This window comes from Mus pahari, chromosome 4 (assembly GCF_900095145.1).
Source record: "Mus pahari chromosome 4, PAHARI_EIJ_v1.1, whole genome shotgun sequence".
Taxonomy (NCBI): domain Eukaryota; kingdom Metazoa; phylum Chordata; class Mammalia; order Rodentia; family Muridae; genus Mus; species Mus pahari.
In genome coordinates, this window is record NC_034593.1 from 52762118 (window position 1) to 52786091 (window position 23974).

Here is a 23974-nt window from a genome sequence, read left to right on the forward strand (position 1 = left end):
ACACACACACACACACACACACATACACATTAATCAATACGTAAAATTTTAAACAGGGAAAGATCATAAACGGAATTTCTGTTGTTGAACATTTTTTTATTTAAATCTGGAGAATTAGAGAAAAAGATCAAATATGGTAAAATTTGCACTTCCATATATGTTAAAGCTATGCTTTGAAGAGACATTAGAAAACAATTGAAACAGGCTCATGGAAGAGCCTGTATCCAGTAGCCTGTGGTCTGAACAGCATACCATCTGGAAAGATCTATGAAAAGAGACATTTGTACATCATCCCAAAACAAACAAGCCTGCCTAGCCATATATCAATTAACTAAGTCTTTCCTGAAAAACAACAATAAGCAATACAATAGCATAGAGATGGCTATTATAAGGAACTAAAATGTCTGAATATAATTTAAACTTCTCTTTCCATAGCCTAAGAGTATGTTTAAAGTCAACTTCAAAACCCAAGATTAATAGTAAGTTGTCAGAAAAACTTAAAATATTTTGACAATTGCCCAATTTGATGATTATAATCAACAAATGGAATTACATATAAGATTATTTAAATCTATATAAGAATATGTTCTTTCATAGTCTTTTGGATCAGTATCAATTAAATATTTACTTTCTTCTGTTAAAAAATGTTCAGAATTTCCTCCGACTTATCTCTTTACATTATGACATAGAGTTAAATGTGTATTTTTGAAATATGATAAATTTAGGGACAGCTGAGTAAATTTTCCATGCTATTATATCGTATGTTGTATTGTTTGGCTTGTAAAACACATCTTTTTAAAAACGATTAAATGATGTGTATGTGTCTAGTCTTCCTGTGAGGTCACCCTGCTCAGCTTCTTCCAGCTTGTCCCTAATTCAACCACAGGGAGGCTCAACTTCCATCCAATGATTGGAGGGAAGTATGTGCATCTGTCTCAGTCAGCTGTTTGGTGAGACTCTTAGAGGACAGCCATGCTAGGCTCCTGTCTGCAAGCACACCATAGCATTAGAAATAGTGTTAGGTTTTAGAGCCTCCTCTTGAGATGAATCTCAAGTTGACCCTGTCACTGGACCTCCTTTCAGTCAGTCTCGTCTCCACTTTTGTCCCTGCAGTTCTTTCACACAGAAACAATTCTGAGCCAAAGTTTTTGACTGTGGGATGACAACCCCATCCCTCCACTTGATGCCCGGTCTTTCTACTCTAGATGGGCTCCACAAGTTCCCTCTCCCCACTATTGGGCATTTCATCTAAGGTCCCTTTGAATCCTGAGAGTCTCTTACCTCCAAGGTCTCTGGTACTTTCTAGAGGGTTTCCCTACCTCACACAACCCCAAGGTTTCATATTTTCATTCATTTTGCTGACACTCAGGGCTTATCCCCTGTCCCCCCATACCCACTACATGATCATGTTCCACTCTCCCCTCTCCCACCCAAACCCAGGTCCCTCCCTCTCTCTACCTCCTGTGATTTTTCTTCTCCTTCCCAAGTAGGATTGAGGCATGCTCATTTGGGCCATTCTGCTTGTTAACCTTTCTGAGTTCTGTGGATTGTATTCTAGGTATTCTGTACATTTTTTGACTAATATTCACTTATTAGTGAGTGCATACTATGTGTCTTAGTTATGGTATTACTGCTGTGAACAGACACCATGAGCAAGGCAACTCTTATAAAGACAACATTTAATTAGGGTTGGCTTACAGGTTCCTCTGAAGGTTCAGACCATTATCACCAAGGCAGGAACATGGCAATATCCAAGCTGGCATGGTGTAGGAGGAGCTGAGGGTTCAATATCTTCATCTGAAGGCTACTAACAGAATACTCACTCCCAGGCAGTTAGGATGAGGGTCTTAAAGCCCATGCCCACAGTGACATACCTTTCCAACAAGGTTACACCTCCAAATAGTGCCACTCCCTGAGCCAAGCAAATTCAAACTATGACACCATGCATGCCCTTTCGGGTCTGAATTTCCTCACTCAGGATATTATTTTCTCGTTCCATCCATTTGCGTGCAAAACTCATCAGTCTCACCTAACCCGGCCCCATGAGATCTCTCAGACTCTGAGCCACCAACCAGGCAGGATACATGAGCTTGTCTGAGGCTCCTGACACATATATGGCATAGGACTGCCTGGTCTGGCCTCAGTGAGAGAAGATGGCCTAATCCATTATTGACTTGAGGCCCTAGGGAGTGTGGAGCCCCAGTGGGGAGGGGACATTCTCTTAGAGACAGGGAGGAAGAGTAATGGAATGAGGAACTGTGGGAAGGCAGACCAGGAGGGTGGTAACAAATGGACTGTACAAAAATAAAAGTGTGTGTGTGTGTGTGTGTGTGTGTGTGTGTTGTTTTTGCCTTTTTATGTGTGTGCACGTGTTTGTGTGTATGAGAGAGAGAGAGAGAGAGAGAGAGAGAGAGAGAGGAGAGAGAGAGAGAGAGAGCATGAAGTTGAATAGTTGAATAGAAACGTGGGAAGGATCTGGGAGGAGCTGTGGGTGGTTGCATGCCTGAGGCCGACTGAAAGAATCAATGTGTGACCCTACCTGAAAACTAATAGGTACACATAGATATAGAAATAGTATGCTGAATAACACAGAAACATCTACTGCCCTTTAGTATTGATTCTCCTCTCAGAGTAAGCCTGCCCGTTGTGCACCAGGCTGGACTGGAAGGAAGGAAGCTTAGCCTAGATAGGTGATCTGCTTTGAGTTCGAGGGCAAAGAACACATATTCAGCACTCAGGAACATCTTCAGAGAACCAGTTCTGATGAACTGTGCTGTGGCGGGGAGGGTGAACGAGTAAACAAGCACTTGGAGAGGTGGCCATGGTCTCTGGGGCAAGGTTTGTGTGGCCTTGTACCACTGGCCAGAACTGGGCTGCTGGAAGATGTTTCATCTGCACACTCAGGGGCTCCATGAGGAGGGGGGTCTTACAGGGTTAAACAGGGAGTGAAGCCTGATGACTGTCAGGATAATAAATTCTTACTAGGGTTGATGCTAGTATAGCTGGCAGCGTAGCACCAGGTTGGGCATGGGATCCAACTCCGGCCACCCTCATCTGAGGTATCAGAGGTTGATGCTCTGAAACATCTATCACTTCAGCCATTCCTCCATAACCCTGGGCCATTACAGCCCCGCAGCCCAGGATCCCAGATAATGAGAGGTAAGTGAAAGAACATTGACAGAATTCATTACATCAAGGAGGGTAACTATATTGAGCAAGGAAATATCGTTTGTGCTGTCTTATAAATGTATTTACTTGGAATGATATGAATTCATTTGTGCATATCACTGCTGATTTTTGAAGACATTGGATTGCTTAAAATCACATTTAGAAAATTCCTTCTGCTAAGTGATTTCAATGAGAATGCTCCACTCTACCTTCCCTCACCTCTTATCTCTCCCTTTCTTCTTCATTCCATCCTCTTCTTTGCTCCTTCCTTCCTTCTTTCCTTCTCTCTCTCTCTCTCTCTCTCTCTCTCTCTCTCTCTCTCTCTCTCTCTCTCTCCCCTGTAACAATTTTCTTGAGTCTTCACTATATGCCAGTTACTTTTGCTGGCCTCAAGATCAACGGTGAATAAAATAGTCATATATTCTAATCCTAAAAGCCCATAGCCCATATATCAGCGATAAATACACACAGCAGACAGAAAACTTCCTAGGATATCTATGGTAAGCACTTGCCTGATGCCTTCTTAATGTATTCTTAATAGAGAATGACCAAGCACCATCCCACATCTGAAAAGATGTACAAGATTAGGCCAAAATTCTTAAGCTAGATCATTTCTCCATCCTAATCCATCCTTGCCCGTGTTTTTTTCTGCATCAATTACACTCTTGCATAACCCCGATCACGTTTTAAGACTAAAAAATAAAACAAAGACACACTTAACCTTTTCTTCCTAACACTAACACGAATCCAGTCAGTTATGTTTATCTTCTTAGAAGCTGTAACAGCATGCCCCCTCTAGTGGACATGACTACTTTATTCTTAATTTTAAAAGTTGTGTAAAGCTGGTCTTCCCTGACTAAAAACAAATGAAAAAAGCTAGGCTGTTAATGAAGCAACCACTGGGAATAAAACCTGTCCAAATATGTACCTTCTTCATCTCGTGTAATGGCCTTCAGTCAGTGTATTCTCCACTTTAATTAGAAGCAAAAGTTCCTCCTGCCTTCTGGAAGCGCTCAAGGGCAACAAGGAACTAAACTATTTCTCCTGAATAATCCCAAGCTCTCAGGTCTTAATTATAGCCTCTTGCCAGCAATTTTTATTAGTACAGTGTCAACTTCCAACGAAAGGGAGGCATCATGAGGCAGTGGAGCAGGCTTTGTAGAGGGAGACAGGCAGCTGGGGTGGAGGCCTCTGGTTAGTTCTCACTTGGCAGGGGGAGGGGAAGCGTTAAATACAGAGGAAATGGTTCAAAGCAAGCTTTAAAAGAAAAACATGAAAAGAATATCTGCCATTGCCTCGTGTTGCAGCTGGAGCTGAGCACGCCTCTTTCTGACAATTTAAAACCTCATAAAGTGAGTACTGCTTAGGGCAAATTAATTGTGTTGAAAGTGAATCTACCAGTATGTTAATTAAGCATGTTCCTATTATTGGACTGTATATATTTTATGTGCTCTGTAGGACATACAGTAGAGACTGAAGTCTTTCTGTATAAATAATTGAGAAGGACTTTATGTGTTTCACTCAGACTGAAAAGTCTCCAAATATATATTAATGGTAACCCAATCTCTAAAAATAAACTAGGTGTCTGTTACTTACAATTCTGTCCTCACTGAAAGCCAGTTTTACGTGGTTTTTCCATGCCCAGAAAAAAAAAAAAAAAAAAAAAGGTGTGGTTCCTACTGCAAGCACTTTTGAAAGTCTGTTTGATGATTTTGGATGACCCATAAAGTGCCAAAGCATTACTCATATATTGTTGGCTTCAGAGTAACCAAAATGATCGTAGTGATTGTTTTTTAACTTCCTTCAGATGTTGGAAAATTACAAGTCTAGTGTTTCACAAAATAAAACATCGCTCTGCCTACGCACAGCACAGCACAGTGCCTGTCTTTATTTTAATGAATGGAATTCTTTAGACCTTCGGAATTGTGTGTGCATATCTTCTCTAGGCAATGGTTACAACTCTCTCATTGATGGTACAAATGTGCAAAACTTAAAGTTGAGTTCTGTGTTTTGTGAGCTTCTACCAAAAGAAAAAAGGCTTATTATATCTACTCTTCTTTTAATGGGCCTGTATATTTTATTTAAAAGTGGATATGACACCGTTTTGATAGATGTTGGAGAGGGAAAGAACGGCCCAGTTTCCTTCTCTATGCTATATGTGTGGGAAGATGTTGGGAAGGTGATGCTTAACAGGGGAGTGAAGAGTGAGTTTGACATGCACTTCCTGAACAGTGGCCTCCTCACCTGGTACTCTTCATGAGAGAGAATATATGAAAATGGTAAACCTTTTAGTAAATTATGAACATATCTGCCTGATGCTCACAGGTCTATACTAAAGCCTGTGACGAATTGACACGAAGGGGGCACTGAGCCTACACTTGCTATAGACTAGAAACAAGAACGGGGGAAGGTTGGGATGCCCTTTACCCTCATGTGCTGCTGTTTATGATGGGGACATTCTGCCTAGGCTGAAATGTGGAGTAAAGACTTGCAGCTGAGCAGCTGATCTGGCTCTGGGCACCTCTCTCTAGCTAGTGGAATTTGTACCCAAGAAATGCAGCCACTACATTCAGAAGCCATACAAATAGTTTAGCTATAATCAAGTATTATACTTTTACAGGAATCAACTATCTAAGTCAAAATGAGTTAAGCCTAAAGGACTTTTTAAATTGTGTATATTCCCTTGTACAAATGATAGATTTTGTTATTTGGTTTACCCCAGTGAATAAATCTCCCTTATGTTGAGAATTTTTTACCTGGGTGTGTTCTGTGCGGACCCCAAGGCCCCTTCCTTATTACCAAGACTGACAGGGATTCAGATCAATCTGCAGGACCCCAGTCCAGTTCTCACACTTTCTGGACCATCCTGCTCCCTTTATCTAACACTGGCTAATTGGTGAGTTTTTCTTACTTAGCAGTCTTAAACACTCCCCAGAACATCAGGTCATGACCACTGATAGTTCAGTGTCACTGTTCTGTCTGGTGGGGGTGGAGAGACCCCACCCTGCCACAGTCTTCAGCAGGCCACAGTGCATTCCTTCAAATGACCTCTTAGGCACACTCTGGGCTGTGGAAAGAATGGCTACCTTGAAGTAGTGGAAATTTTTTCAGAAAATCTGGCTCCTGTGCACTTTTGCCTCCTCAAAAACCTGTTGACAGGCACTGGAGTTTTCCTGCACCTATGGTTCTCCTCCTGCTGAAAGGGTCATAGAGATCCCCTCTCTCTCCAAGACTTTCTGGGACCCAAGGCTCCTTCCATGAGACCACTCAGTCGTCTCAGGGAAGTCTCTAACTTCAACTTGGTCTCTTGGTGACATCTACTGATGGCAATTGCTTACACCACCACCAGCAACGCCATCACCCCCGTCCCTATCTATTTGCCTCTAGTACGTCTCTTAAAGAATCTCAAAGGATTCCTACTCATATGACTGTACTGGTGCACTCATGAATGGCCCTTGTACCCCACTGGTAATCAAACAAGAGACCTTTACAATTTTTATGGACACTGAAAGATGGCAGGAGATCCCCTTTTACTCTTCTCCCTCCCTGCCTGGTCCTCTCCAGACAGCCCAGAACTGTCTCTGCATTCCAGCTCTGCTCCAAGCCTTTCTGGTACATTTTCTGTTCCCTGACTCACTTCCTATTAGCCATCAAACCCTGCCCCACTACCAGGAGACTGCCATCAGACTTGCACTGCTACACGTGCTGCCACCCCAGCTCCCTCTTGCCCCAAAGCCAAATTTCCTATCTTTGATCCTACTGATTAAACACCTCACCCTTGCCCTCCTCCTGTCCTCTCTCTCCTTCCTTGACAGCCCCTTCCCTCTAGTCCCTTCTCTAGCCCCTCTGCCTCTCATCTTGGTCCAGGCTGCCCCTCCTGGTCAGTGGCTCCTTTCAATTAAATTTGACCACAAATTCTAAAATCTGCCTTCTCAGCTCCCTCTTCCATCTGTATGCTCCAACTGTTCTCCTTATCTACGCTGTGTCTCTCCAGCTCTAGAGCCTTCTACAGCCTCCCAAGACACACCTGCAACACTCAACTGACAACTCTTGAATCTGGCCTCTACACTTAAGTATCTCTGCTAACGGCAATGTGTGCCCCCCTTTCCCTTGTCTTCTCCTCTCTCTCTAGCTTTCTCTTGCCTCCCCCCAGGAGATGCAATCCTACCTCTGGCAGCCTGGGCCCTTTTCCTTTGCTTCCTCCCACTAGGAGCTACCTGCTTGCTGTACCTCTTCTTATGCCTTTTGAGGTCTATGAATGGCCTTGCCTTTTCTCCCTAGGAACTTCAGTCCCACCTGCTGCCACACTCCAATACCACTACCTCTCGGCCTCTGGCCCTGCCTAGGACCTATGATCCTTTCTTGCTCACACAACTTCTCTGTACCTTTTTTGACTTCTATGATCTTTTATGGCCCTTGTCCTCTCTCAGCTCCCTCCTGCAATATACCGTGACTCCATTCTGCTCCTGCCCCTTGGAGCTGCTTGCAATTCTGCAGGTTCCCTAAGCCCTTCCTGGCCTGTGCAACACTTTTCTTGTCTCTCAGCTCCTGCCTCCAGTCTTTCAGCATCTGCTCTTAGCTCCCTTCTAAAGTTTCTTCTTCTCCCTAGAAGCTGCCTGCTGTCTCTTCCTAGGCCTCCCAGGAAGAGCTTGGCTCCTAAGTTTCTTCTCCTCCCACAGATTCTCTATGCTTGGGCCCATGGGGATGGGGGGCTATGCTCTCTCTCAGCTTCCTCTTGGAGTTTATAGAAATTCCCTCCAGCAGAGCTCCATTTTTCAACCTTATTTTCTTCCTCTACATACTCATTATTAATAAAAGCTGTCTTAGAGATTTACACCTACCTACTTATGTTTTTGCTAACTGTTCAACACCAGACTTCTAAAGAATTTAAAGAAATAACAACAGATATTTGATAAATACGGTGTATTTGATAAATAAAATTTATAAAGTCCTAAGATTTACTTGGCTTCACAGTAATATTGGCTTAGTTTCTTCGTGTTTGTTCACTTTGCAAAATTTTAACAATGTTAATTTCCTAATTTAAATTTAATTTAATCTAATTTGCTAAATTTAAATTTTAACAAAGTTCAAACCTTATTTAGATAAACAAAGTCATACAAAATCTACGATATTCTATTTTGCTACTAAAGGCACTTCAGTTAAATCTTTAATGCAAGTTTTCAAAGCTCAGACTTACCAGGAATAAAGCTGTAAAATCCTAGTCTTATAAAAAGCTACCAACTTAACCTGTTATGTAATCTATTTCATGATAAGCTTTAATTAGCCTCCTGTATACGTTTTTAAGGTTAAGCATAAAATCAAGTATACTAAATAGATGGTCCCCAAACTCTCTGGAGATTTGCTAAATACGACATTTAAAATGTTTAAGCTTCCCGTAATAGAGACAGATGCCCCTTTCTAATGGGAACCTTATGATCTCACAAGATAATAAATGGTATACAACCACTCCACCTGAATTACAGTAATCCTAACCACTAGTCAAATGAGCCCCATGCCTTGCCTGCAGCCAGTCCTCTACCCAAACTGTGAACACTTTTCGGTTGCCCTACTCTGTCTGATTGGTGAAAGGTCAGTTTTCCTAAGTTTCTTTACAGGAAAAACTCTCTCAGACCTGAGTCTGACAGCTGTCTTCCTGCTGCTCTGTGTGGCAGCTGAATGAAGTTGAAATGCTGTCTATATGACAGGTGAAGACCAAACATTGTCCAGCTATTGAGACCACAAAAACATAGACAACCGTCTGGGTAATGAATAAGTCTCTTTCATTTTGATTGATACATAGGCCATTTGGATTATAATTCCTCCTATCATTTATCCTTCCCTAAACTCTGAAGGTGTTGATGACTAATCTAATTTAAATACCGTCAAGATACCATCTCCCCCTCCCCCCATCCCCAAGACTTCAGCCATTTCTCGGTTTCTCCGCCTTCTCAGTTCTCTTCATAGGAAAAATTCAAACCTCTGGCCTCAGTGGAGAGCTACCATGACTCCAGCCAAAACAAAACTGTCTTAGCTAGGGCCACTCCCATAGACTCCTGTATCTTCTCCAGTCCCAGGTCCCCAGCTAGTCACCAGAGGTACCCTGCACTTATTTTCTCTCTCTTTGCCCTCTTTCCAGCTCCTGATCAACATCCCCATTTCCTTTCTTGCCTCTCTCCTACCCAGTTCCCTCTCTCCATCCACCTTGATGACTATTTAATTTCCTCTTCAAGTTGAGACTTGCACATCTTTCCTTGGGACTTTCTGTTACCCAGTTTCTTCGGGTCTGTGGATTGTAGTCTGGTTATTCTGTACTTTATGGCTAATGCCCACTTATGAATGAGTACCTACTACATCTGTCTTTCTGGCTCTGGGTTACATTAGTCAGGTTGATACTCTCAAGTTCCATGTATTTCCTTACACAATTCATGATATCATTGTTTTGGGTGTCCTGAGCCGAGATTCCTAAAAGGGGGGGGGGGTATAGGGACTGAAGTGACTACCTCCTGGAGCCAGACTTGACTTGCAGAGAAAGCAGGGGGATCTCAATCCACCTACAAAATCTCCAACCAAAAATTTGTCTTATCTACAGGATGTGCAGAGATAAAGATGGAGCAGAGACGGAGAGATCAGTCAACCAATGACTGCCCCGACTTGAGAACCATTCCATGTGAGGGAGCCAACCCCTGACACTATGAATGATACTTTGCTAAGCTTGCAGACAGGAACCTAGCATAACTGTCTCTCACAGGCTTCATCCAGAAGCAGACAGAAACAGATGCAGAGAAACATCTGTGAGTCTAGTGGAAGAATAGGGAATAGAAGTGGGCAAGCAGGAGGGGCCAAGGACATCTCCAGAAAACCCACAGAGTCAACTAATCTGGGCCCATGGGAACTCACACAGACTGGGCCATCAACCAGGGAGAATACAGGAGCTGGACCTAGGCCCCCTACATGTTTGTAGCAAATGTGAAGGTTGGTTTTCATGTGGGTCCCCTAACAATCACAGCAGGGCTATCTCAGTATCTGTTCCCTGCCACTGGATCCCCTTCCCCTTGACTGCCCTGCCTGGTTAGGCATCAGTAAGAGACAATGTGCTTAGTTCTGCTGGGACTAGATGTCTCAGGGTGAGATGGTACCCAAGGGGAGGGGGCAGTAGGGCAGTAGGGGGAAGGATGTGTAAGGGTGGGGCTGGGAAGAGAGGAGGGAGGGGGCCTGTGATTGCAATGTAAAGTGAATAAAATAATTGTTGAAAAGCAGAAAGAAAGGTTACTATAGTGCCATGTTCTTTAAAAAAGATAAACTCACAAAACGGATTTCAGTGTAATTTTTTTTTATTTTACTCTTCCTTTATTTAAATGAACTTCCTCTTAGTAATCAACCACTTGTGTCACATGGTTGTGACTGGCTAAAAATGTTTCTGTAAGTGTGAGGGTCTAAGAAGGTGTTCTTAGGTATATAAATACAAGTCATAAAGGACTAATGATATGGAAACTTAAATAAGTTGTGAGTGTCTAGAAATGTATTAAGATATAGAAATGCAATATAAAGGCCTAAGAAATTGTTTGAGGTCTGAGGATATAAAAGTCTAAGTTATGAAGGTCTAGGAAGATGTTTTAAGGTTTTTGGATATAATTTATAAAGGCATAAAATTTATATGTATGTAGAGTTCTGATGAGCTATTATTTGAGCCCTGATAATATGCAGCTACTATTTTCACAATCACAGGCTCAAATTTTAAAATTTCCTTTGATTGTCTTCTAAGAATGGAACTATAAACATCTCAGTTCAATCTATATATCCATCCCTCTGGATCATTTTGGGGTGTCTATCCTTTTATTCTGACCTCAAAGACATGAGCCTACTGCCCTTTCTACAGTGTAGATTTTGGTACAGATATAAACTTAAAAAAATAAATTCTTGGAAGCTTCAGGGAATCTACTTGAATTCACCTGTCATAGGTCAGATGGACTCTTAAGTAAAAACTTTTGTCAACTAGCAACCTAAGTTTCCCTTCCTGACTCTTCCTGAAGGTGGCATCTCTCTCACTTTTCCTGGTCTTAGGACTCTGCTCCCCAACTAATATGAGCATGGGTCTGGAAGTTTCAAATGTACACCCAACAGAACATATTCTCATATAAACTCCTTAGCTTTACCCCTGTCCCTAGACAATTTGTCCCAGGAGATTTCAGATCAACAACAAACTGCTCAGGAGACTCAGCAGCCCCAGAGGTTCCAGTGGCATCTGTGGTAAAGTGGCTAGCCCCAGACAGTGCAACCTCACAAACTGTGCCAATGCCACTTACACTTCTCCCAGCCCCAGATGGTCTAGCAGACCCTTGACAGAAAGTGAAGAAACAGCCTGCTCTTCCCGACCTTGGACAATACTCCATTTCCCTTAGATCCCTAACAATGATGCCCCAATGGCAGGAGGACATAGCCAGCAGAATGAAGCCTGCTTACCCAACACTTAGCAACTCACTAATAAAACAAACGGTGGGAGTGAAGTGCGCTCTAACAGGCCTAAGCATTTTAAACAAGGTGCTGGCAGGTCTTGCCCTCCATTTTCTTCTCTCCCTTGTTAAACTATTAGATTCCCTCATTTAGGCACTTCCATATTCCTAGGCTAGCCACCAAGGTCCATTTTCTTATTTGGCCCTTCCTCATTCCTGAGGCTGATCACCAAGGTCTAGCTACCAAAACAGCAAGGCCCAGTGATTGAAATTTATTGCTTGACTACACTAGCTAACCTGTCCAATCAGGATTTTCCAGTTCATCCTAGCACAGACTATCCCTTTTGTCCTTAAAAAATGACACCCTTGTAGAGCCATTGCTGCTGTCTTTGCCCAATCCAGTGGCAGCCAGACTCCCCATTTTCCCCTTCCAGATAAATAAGACTTTTTGTACTGAAAATTTGATATCCAGTTGTGTTCTGTACCAACTCTAAGGCCTGCTCATGCACAAGATAATTTCTCACTATATTAATATTCAATTTGGTAGCACTGTATATGGAAATATTAAGACCATGATAGCTAATTTTTTTTCAAGACAGGGTTTCTCTGTATAGCCCTGGCTGTCCTGGACCTCACTCTGTAGACCAGGCTGGCCTCGAACTCAGAAATCCGCCTGCCTCTGCCTCACGAGTGCTAGGATTAAAGGCGTGCGCCACAACGCCCAGAAATAGTTAATTTTTAAACTAAATTACTTCAAGTCATATTTTGTTCAAAATACATATTTTCAATTATCCATGATGAGTAAAGGAATCAAAAAAAGGAAGGAGAGTTACTTACATAGCACTTTATATTTAGTTTAATTGAAATTTTATTGACTATTTATAGAATAGTTATATTGAGAAAAAGGCATTTATGAACCTAAACTCTACACAATGGCAGTTTGGCTATAATATTTTAGATATTTGTCAAATGGTTGATAAAGTTGTGTTCCAATTTTTACTTTTCTATTTATTTTGGGGCATTCAAACTCAATTAGCTAATTATTGGGTGTGGAAGTCTGCGGCTTTAACTTTTCTCATGAAAAACAATGTTTATTTAATATTTTTGAAGGATAAAATTATCATCTTTTTTCAGGGTGGTCCTGGTACTTTCCAGATATAAAATAAAAACAGCTGAGAACCCAGGGAGCCTGGGCAGGTTAAGGATAAACAGAGATTTGCGGTTGTCTTAGAGTTGAAATTAGGGCTAGTCAGAGACTCATATAATTATTTTTGTGCAAAACATAAGGTCATAGGATCACTACTGAATCTATGAATCACTCCAAGGAGTATCTTAGCATGAGCCTTTTAAATATCAATAAGTTGGAAAGAATAGGCTCAGCCTCCCTTCCTTTACCCCATACAGAGCCTGCCCTGCTCCAGAGTAAGATTGGGAGAGCCAGATGTGTGCTGGGGAGGTGGGGCTCCTGTCTAGCAGGTCGGAAGTTCTGAGATCAATAACAGCTTTGTAGGGAGGGATGAGAAAAGAGACAAACAAAGCCAGGTTTAAAAAAAAAATAAAAAACAGCTTGGCGCAGTGATACATGCCTAAAAATTCCAGCGTTAAGGAGGCTGGGCAGAAGTGTGACTAGTTTGAGAATAGCCTAGTAAGTACTAGGCTATCCAGAGCTACCTACAAAATACTGTCTTAAAAACTCAAAAACAAAGCACACACACACACACACACACACACACACACACACACACACACAGATGAATAATTTTGGCATTGATAGAATTAGTGCCTTGGCTTTTGGAAAACCAAGAATAATCACGCCAAGTCCAGATTAAGACCAAACTGTAGTGTTGTTCTCATGAATAAGGTTACATTTTATCAATTATGCTTTAAAATGTCTGTTTAATTTTTAAAAAGCACAGAGTTCAACTCTAAAATGTTTTGGTTAAGTCGTCACTTCATCTCCTGAAAAGCTGAAAAGAATGTAAATGTGGGTTACTATCCTTCATTTCACAGACCAAACTAATAACCCTCACTCACGGACCTGCAGGAAACGTTAGCGCTTAGAAGGGCTTGGTAGCTGGGGTACATTAAGAAAAGCAAAAAGGCCGCATGAAAGCAAAAAGCAAGAAGAAAGTAATAAAATCTAAAAACAGAGCAGATGCTGATTGCTGGATGTCAATGGCAACAAGAGAAAAAGAAGACATGTGGATTCAATGTTCTCTCCGCAGCCAGAGTCTCAGAAAAACATGCTCTGGAAGATTAGACCAATTATGCCTGACTGTAAACCACTGCCTCACACACCCAGGCACATTCCACTGTCTAGAGAAACAGGAGGGTGAAAGGAGAAGAAAAAGATAAGTCAAACTTCAAGAGAACAATCAGAAAAATGCCAGTGAAAGAGGCACCCCCTAAACTCTTTAATCTGTAGGGCTCATGACCAAAGATCTAGATGGCTCCCTGGATAGGTTCGTTTGGTTCATTGTTTGTTTGTTTGTTTGTTTCCTGCACACACATACCTTTAGGGAAGTTTAACTTATGAATTGAATATAGTGAAAAATTAGCAATAATAGCCAATATTGAAACAAAACCATCATATAATGTACTTTAATAAAAATATTTAAGATTTAGGAATTGTTTATCCCTGGAATTTTCCATTTAACATGCTAAGCTCTTGGTTGACCATGAGTAATTTAATCTGTGGAGGCAGACCCACAAGACTGCTGTTAGGGGACCAGTCTGAGTTGGAGCCCAAGCCTTGTGGGTAGGAGTCACCAATAGCAACACACCACATTTTCATCTGCCCAGAAGAAAATCAACCAGTCTATGATCTAAATGAGCTATGAGGACTCTAACTCCCCCTCAACAACAATAACAACAGCAACAACAACAGCAACAACAAAAATGGAGTAAGATTTTATAGAATCACTCAGTAGAAAGTTTAAAAAATGTTTTCCATATTTCCATGTAGGCACTGTTTATTTTCATTCTCCACTCACATGTTCTATTTTCTATCACTCTGCCAATCAAGAGTATTTACAGCCTAATTCTAATGTCCTTTCAGGAAGTACAAAAGGAAATATCCAAAATAGATCTCTGAGACTGGAACTTTTCATTATATATTCTTAAAAGCCGTATTTTTGGTGTGTGTTTGTTTCTTCATTATGTGTGGGTTTGTGTTATGCAGGTATGTGCAGCAAACCTTGGAGAGCAAGAACACCAGATACTCCTGAAGCGCAAGTTACTGAGGGGTTGTGAGCCACTTAATATGGGGGCTGGGAACTGAACTCTGGTCATCTGCTAAAGCAGAGGGTGTCCTTAATCTCTCAGCTTTCTCTCCAGCCCCAGGATTGTATTTACATTATTATATCACACACACACACGCACACACACACACACACACACACACACACACACACACACACAGACACGTACACACATTTACATGTAGCATTCATTATACATTACATTTGCTATGCTGAATATACATCCTCTGGTTTGGGTTGGTTTTTCACTCTACGGTGGACCAAATACTGAGAGTTAAGTCATGGCATCAGGATTAAATAACATAAACAGGAACGGTAACATAGAGCCCCTTCTCAGGAGGATTTTATGGTTAATGTGTGGAGATAGATGGGTATGTAACAGAAACAAAAATGTGTGGGTGAGTGTTGAGAGACAGAGGAGAATAGGAAAGTAAAAACAGAAGATGTCCACCTAACCCAGGCAGGGGTTGGGACAGGATTCACAGTAGTCTTCACTCGAGATGCATCATTGTCTTGCCAGATTTGGGGAAAGGGATGCCAACAAACCAGAAGAGAAAATGTGGGAAGTCCAGAGGACCTACAGAGCCTGCATGCTGTTGCCTGAGATGGAGGAGGCAGAACCCTGTTTGTATTTTCGGTTCCTTGATAACTGACATGTGTAGAGTAGCCCCAACTCCTGAGTGACTGGAGGAAGCCTCCAGTCCATTTGACAAACATGGCTGGCAATTGTCAGAAGGGGAATAGAAGGGAGGCTTACCAGAACTTTCTGCTTTTGACCAGGTACTGTGAAGCTAAGGATGAGGCTTTAGCAAAGCCAGGTGAAAGAGGAACCTAGGGAAATCTGAAGTGAACCGAGAAGTATAGATGCTTTGTATTGTGAGTGTGAATGGTCAAAGACAGCTGTCTCTGTGGTGACAGGTATCCAAGTAGTAGTCCTGTCCCCTCAAAGCTAGCCGAGGAAATGGCTGCCGATGGATGCAAATCAGCACAGATGTGCATCTTGGATAGTGACTTGCAGGATGCAGAAGTAGTACCAATATTTCCTGTAACTTCACTAAGGTTTTGTACCACAAGGGGAACAAATACGCAAGTGAAGGTTTTACTTAATTATCAGCTGCCTTTTTAACTTTTAAAAGCAACAGTTGTATTTCTTAGTAGCTAAATGGCTTTCATTTTCTTCTTTATCCATTGTCTGTTTCACAATGACTACATAATTAGAGCGATCCCACTTTACAAAGTTGATCCACCTCTGAAACTATTGTATAACCAATGCTTACAAAACACAAGGCTCAAATCAGTAGAACATAGCTGACATTTCCATTAAGTATCCACAGTGGTACACATGCACAAATACAGTATCCCACTTACTGTCTCTTTCTGGTTCATATTGTAAAATTGACAAAGGAGGAGATTTTTGAAGTACTTGTGCTTTTAAAACTCAGATAAGTAAAATGCATATAAAGGGAATTTACAATGTACATTGTCAGAGGTATTTGTGGTGTGTGTGTGTGTGTGTATACATGCATGTGTATATGTGTTTGTCTGTGTGTCTATTCATGTGCGCAGTTGTAGGTTTGAACTTTAAACTGCCTCTTGCCTTTTGGTGTTGCTTTCATTTGCAATTTTCCAGTGTGCTGGTAAGGTGACCCATGTCATCCTACTCTGGGTACCAACTTGCAAGTAAGCTAGTCATGAGAAAAATGAAACCGCCAATATGCTTGTCAACCCAAAACTCAGAGGGGGTATAAAATGCACCAGCGACCATCTAAGCAACATAGGAAAGATGGTAACCTTTTTTGTTGCTGTCCTTCAAAAGTAAATGGGATTATGGTTTTCTAATGTATCATCATGGTTTTCATCTTATTGCGTTTCTTAGAAATCTGAGCCATTAAAAGTCTAAATTGAAAATCCAGGTCATGTTACCAGCCCTGTGGAGAACCATGTACAAGACACAGTCTATCATTGGTGTTTAAGAAAGAAACCCCTAGAGATGCTTTTCGACCTATACTGTATATGGGGTGGCAGTGTGACCCTTGGTTTTACTATGTTCATCCATCTGCTTTGGACACACATGGAAAAATAAAACAGTAAGATGCTGAATGAAGGAGATGTGACAGACACCCAGGAGCCAGGCTCTCTGATGTCCTCTGCTCTCGCTGATGTAGCAAGCTCTGACCTCTCACCTTTCTTTATACATGTCCAGGACTGTTAAAGTCTTTTCACAGGAAAATCTACAATCTGATAAACAAAGTTTAATAAAGTCTTTCTTCTTCTAGCCAAATATTACTGCTGCAAGGACATCTTGAGAGAATGCATGTTTTAGTTTCTTAAGTTTCCTGCACTGTCTCAAGACAGAAGCACATAACTAGACTCCTGTGAAGAACTACCCTCCTCGATCACTCCATAAAATATGGGAGGTGGGTAGCAGAAAGGACTTTTTGTCAGATGGTTTATGGAATGGAGTATGAGCACACATAAACCCAGACAGACATACAAACATGTACTTGTTTATCCAGGTTAAAATTCTCAACCTTCTGAAGTCTGCCATTCATTAGGAGACATTTCATTATTCATAGACTGGTTACAAAATATGCACGTATTTTCCAGGAAATGTAAGTAGAAAAAGGCATGCCGTTGGCGTTAAAGAAAACCATATCTGTGTAGAGGACATTGAATATTTATTCAAAATAAATTGGTGCCTCCAGAAATATGACTCCTGTCTAGGTGCCAAAGCTGGTTAGCAGCTGTCTTGCCTGCTATGTAAACAACTACCTGGAGACAAGATAATAAACACTTTGAGTTCTTGGATCCATTTTAGAAATGTACATATTTGTATACATGTATTTCTTTAAGAGTTTTATTTTATTTTTTAAACCTCCCTAAATGTATTGACACATTGCAGTTTTAGTATAAGCATGCACAAGAAAGTCCAATTTGCAGCTTTTATGGTACTTCCCTTCTGTATACAGTGAGTGGTTTGTAAGAAGACTAAATACTCAATAGCTTGTTATTTGGGACTTCTGAGAAATATTTGACACCATTTTCATGGTACACTTTGACTTTTAGTTTGAGAATGGGGTTCATTAAAAAAGTCCAGACTTATCAGAACCAGAGATTCTTGTACCTAAAGATGATTTTGCAGCTTTACAATGCTATAAGATTGTTCTTTAAGACCTCCAAATCCTTGATTTTCTTTCTATAACAAGGAAAGCTAAAACTAAAAATTCAAGAATTGGGAATTTAATTGTATATCCTCAAGGAGCACAAGATAAATTAATGCAATTTGTTCTTGTGATTCCTGAACTAACATATTATCAACAACAAAGTATGGGACAGCCTTTTCAATCTCACTGTTTAACTCCACAGTGCACATGATGTCCTTATAAACATAAGAGATATAAGTTGTCAGTATGGAATCCTATTTCAGGATAGGATCCGCAGTGTCCATCAGTCCTCAAGAAATACAGCCAATTATGCAATCATTATGTTAATAATTATTAACTTAAGTTCAAAACAACTAAAAATTATCAACTAACAAAACAGAGAACTAAGCATAAAGTTAAGTTTATTCTGACCTAATGTCAAAAGCCCATGCATGTAAAATAAAGAGACCTTCTGTACAAGTAACAATAATTAACTACACATAAAGGTGTGGCCAATTTCAGTTTCAGCTTGAAAATGAGAACAGTTTGAACTGTTCTTGGTCTAGACCTCCCTCCACACCCCATATATCTGGGAAACTCATGTAAGCCTGCAGAAAATCATCTCAGATTACAATATCCGTACTCTACCTTCTGGAAAGAAGATGTACGGAGACATTTTGTGCCCCTGGCATTATAATAATCTTATTAATAGCCCAATGGCTCCGGACATTCCCCATAGGAATGAAGTGGCTGTATGTTTTCTTTTTCTTTTTCTTTTTTTCTTTTATTAGATATTTTCTTTATTTACATTTCAAATGCTATCCCAAAAGTTCCTTATACCCTCCCCCCCCGCCCCGCTCCCCTACCCACCCACTCCTAATTCTTGGCCCTGGTGTTCCCCTGTACTGGGGCATATAAAGTTTGCAAGACCAAGGGGCCTCTCTTCCCAATGATGGCCAACTAAGCCATCTTCTGCTATATATGCAGCTAGAGACATGAGCCCTTGGGGTACTGGTTAGTTCATATTGTTGTGGCTGGATGTTTTTTTGAGTTCCACTACAATGGCAAGAAATTCAGAACATTCTTGTAAGAAATCATAATCTGAAAGAAATTTAACGTAACTGTGCAATTCCTCTGTGGACTAAACACTGAATTTCTCTAGTTGGATATTGCTGGTTTTTCAGAAACTCAATGTAAAATTCACCGTAATTCCCAGTAGGGCTCATCAAGTTCATTGTTCTAATCTAATTATTTGGATGAAATATGCCAGCAATGCATTTCAGTTGTAGTAACTGAAAATGTCTATGTTATTTTTAACTTATTAGAGAATTTCTGATTTTAAATAATAATGAGTCTACAAGTTGGTTTAGAACCATGAAAGTGTAATAGAATTTTCTGGTACCATACTATTCCAGCTGGCCATTTTATTATTTTTATATTTCCATGTCATTATTTCATATCCCAAAAGGATGACTGAGACTCCAAGACTCATACCCAGAAATAAACGAGATAATATGAGTGTAAGAGACAGGGAAAGAAAACCCTCTCTTCATATGTTTATCCCATAATAAAAGATAGCCAAACAAATGAGGTAAGTTGGGAATCAGGTAAATTATTAATAACAGGGGTTTGCTATTTGAGATCAAAACATGTTGTATTTTTTATTTTGTAGGATAGAGGAGTTTAAAAGAACTGCTTAAGCTAACTTTTCTTTTAGCTCCCTTGATCTATTTTATACCCTGAGATTTGAGCCAATGCCCTTTGTTAATTTTAAATGCTATTACTTTAGTATTCATGTGGTTATGATATACTATCTCCAAATCATTATTTTATACTAAACAGTAATATATGTGAGAAAAACATAAATAAGAACTGTTAGCATTTTGTCTAAGCCCCACCCCACAGTTACCTGGCAATAGCCAGGTATGCCTGACTCACTTTAAAAGGGGCTGTTTGCCCCCTCTGCTCTCTCTTGCTCTTGTCTTCTTGTTCCTACTCTATCCTCTTGCCTCCTCCCCCATCTCTCTCCATTCTCTTCACTCCCCTCTCTCTACATGCTTATGGCCTGCCTCTACTCCTCTACTCGCTCTTTCTTTCCCTTTCTCTGTCTCTACTACACTATTAACTCCCCTCCCCAGGCCCAGAATAAACTACTTTATACTATACCATCCCATGGCTGGTCCCTGAGAGGGGAAAGATGCCCTAGCATGAGCCTGCTGAGGTGCCCCCTCCCCCCACACCTCACCACACATACACCAAAACATATTTCCACTCTCTTTATCTTCTTATAAACACATCAAGAATGATCTCAGAAAGGTAGCATAAAATAGATAAAACATGAAAACATAAGTGCAAGTTATATAATTTGATCCAGATACAGTTTAAAGTCAGACAAAATAAACCTAGAGTATTAAAATCCAGATGCTGTCTTTTTTGGATGACACAGTGATGACTGGAAGAAATTATGTGAACACTTTTAAGATGTGGTATTTTTCTGTTTAGAAATGCAAACTATGATTATTTTGCAAAAGCTTATTAAATTATATCCCTATTCTGTGTACTTTACACACACACACACACACACACACACACACACACACTATATATATATATATATATATATATATATATATATATATATATATAAAATCAGGCATTTAATATGGTTCAGTATAAGCTGGCCAAAACTAAGATAAATTTTATAATAATATTCTATTTAAATTACTGATGCTAAGCCTTATTACATAGTAGAGCATTAGTAGCATTAAGATAAATGTATTTTTAGAAACCTACATTCACATATCCACTGCACCATATATGGTGTTCTCAGAACAAAGAAGAATGAATCTCAATTGATTGTGTATGAAGACTTATTAGGAAGAAAGAAAATTACATAGGTAAGCATATACACACACACACACACACACACACACACACACATTTATGAATGTCTGTTTATAAGTTTTAAAGTTTTAAGTGATTTTAATTTCCAGAATTTTAGGAGACATCTTGGTCTAGCTTTAGCTATTTGTTAGCTCCAAGAAGTCTGTAACATCCTTCCTGTGCAAATTTCTGTATGAGATGGTAGAACCAGCTAGAGAAGCAATGGTGGGTTTTGCCACATGGCTGAATACCAAGAGTGGCTTTTCTGTGAACATTGTAACTATTGTATTATACAAAAAAACCACTATTACTCCTATATCTACTGCAAAACTGACATAAAGTATATTCATGACTCACATAGAAGTAGGCTAGCATTCGAGATGTCTTGCCAGTGTACAAATAGATCCATTTTATAACTTAATATTACCTCATGTGAAACACTGCTGAATTTAAGCCTTCATATAAATGTACCTATTAATAACTATATGAACTAGCAAGGAACATGTATCATAGACAGTGGGAGAAGCTGGTTCTAAAACTCTGGGCTTATTTCAAGGTATCTTCGCCGAATCTTGTATGAATTATCCATCTAAGGAGGAAAACTCAAAGCTACATTTCCAGTTTTGAATTAAAGACCAGGGAGGAATTTCAATTAACGAGACAATCCTGACATTTGAAATGCAATGAATTGAAGAGTTTTTTTGTCAAATACAATGTAGTAGAAATAAGTGAGATTGCAATTCATTCCTGTAGATTTCTTCTGCTAACTAGTCATGTTTAATTGAATGGATAGGAGTTTTTTCATAGTCCAGATCTGACTTTGGCAGCTACAACACCATAAAGAGAGTTAACACTCTGGAAATTTGGGTTTTATGTGTGTATAGTATATCTTAGAATGAAGAATTAGCATTTTTTCTTTTTACTTTGTCCAAAAGACATTTATAGCCAGTTAATCTAAATAAAGAGTATGGCATAATGAAGGAGAGACTTCTTATACATTAGTCTGTAAAGTCCAATAGAAGCAGAGGCAGACCATACAATAGTACAGGAGACCTCTAGCAGATGGAAAAACATTACACACGACACAATTCAGAGGTGACTCTAATTGCATATGCCTAGATAAAATACCACAGTGTAATTATACTTGTTATCTTAAAGAGGCAATGAGTTTGAGACAGCAATATATTACTGAAAAAATTATAATCAAGTAACCTCTATCTCCATGCAGCTTTGGGAGTAAGCCCAGTAACCCAGGGTTACGACAGAAAGGTGGCGTTTCCATCTTGTTTTATTGAAACCTACAGAGAAGAGTGTATGTACATATCCGTTGTTCTAAAGGATTTTAAGGATGTGTCGATGTATAGGCTATCTAGTGTGAAGTTAAGAAATAGAAACTAAGCAGGTTTGGCCAAGGCCCCTGTGACTGAACCCCCACTTACTTGACTTCTGACATTTCACCAGCAAGTTTCATCATTCCAATTTTTACAGTGGCCGTCTCATTTTCCCTTGGTTTTAAATGTTTCTATTACTTAATACAGACATTTCCTATTTTTAAGCTTCATGAATTTGTACTTTTTTTTTTTTAACATTTTGTGTTTATTATTTCCTTCAGCATGAGACCTCGAAGTTTCATTTTCTGAACTTTGCCTGCCTCTACCTTTTATTGTACCTCTGGTCAATAGCGTTTCATTTCCACATTACAATGCATCTATAAATTTACATTGGAGGACATTAGGGTTACTTAAAAAATTTATTGAGGATAATCGTAAACATTAACTCCAGGAATGATAGCCATGAATCCAATTTATATACTCAGTCAACTGCTCCGTTGCGGTGGCTAGTTTTGTGTTCCTTTGACACAAGCCAGAGTCACTAGAGAGGAAGAAATCTCTGAGAAAATGCCTCTGTCATATTGGCCTGTGGGCAAGGCTGTGTGGCATTTTCTTGATTGATAATTAACATAGGAGGGTCCATCCCACTGTGAGTGGTGGTGCCAACTTTGAGATGGTGGTTCAGGCTGATGTATAGCAAAGCAAGTTGGACAATTCATGGGAGTGCAAACCAGTGAGCAGCATTCTGCTATGGCCTCTTTATCAGTTCCTGCCTGCAAGTTCCTGCTGTGAGTTCTGTCCTGACTTCCCTCAGTGATGACTGTTACTTGTCAGTGTAAGCAGATAAACCCCTTCCTCCCAAGTTGCTTATGTTCCTGGAATTCATCATAGAAATAGAAACCCTAACCAGGGCACTCCTGGAGGCCAACCTGATTGTAAAGTACTTGGCCCAAGTTGTCCTTCAGAGCACAGGGCACAGAACAGAAGCTCTTTTTGTTGTTAGGTTTTTGTCAGCTTGACACAAACTAAAGTCATCTGAGAAGGGAGAACTTCAATTGAGAAAATATCTCCAGAAGATTGCCTGTAGGCAAGCCTATGGGGGCACTCCTTTATGCTTCTTCATTCTGTTTCTGCCTCCAGGTTCCTACCTTACCTTCTTTTTTTATTAGCTTATAACCTAAAAAAGAAACATACACTTTTCTCCCAAAGTTGCTTTTGGTCATATTTTTTGTTTGGTTTGTTCATACAGCAATAGAAAACCAAATAAAGATAGTCCTATTGTGTCAAACATATACCAACATCTCACACCACAGATTTGAAATACTTTGCCTAAGACTTGTTAGAAAGCATTGCTGCCACTGTATTTCTTAATTTGCATTTTATAGCTATGTAGTTGAGAATATTTTCACGTTTAGTGGCTTGCCGGCTATTTGATGGTGCAACCCTCACCTCTTGCCCAATTTTCTATTGTCAATTATATATTTGTTAACAGTTTCTATAACACAGCTACGTTGTCAGAAGAAGAGTTTATCTTTATTTTTTTTCCATTTTTTTATTAGATATTTTCTTCATTTACATTTCAAAGGCTATCCCAAAAGTCCCCTATACTATCCCTCCACCCTGCTCCCCTACCCACCCACTCCCACTTCTTGGCCCTGGCATTCCCCTGTACTGGGGCATATAAAATTTGCAAGACCAAGGGGCCTCTAATTTTATTTTTGTTTTTGTTTTTTTTTCAA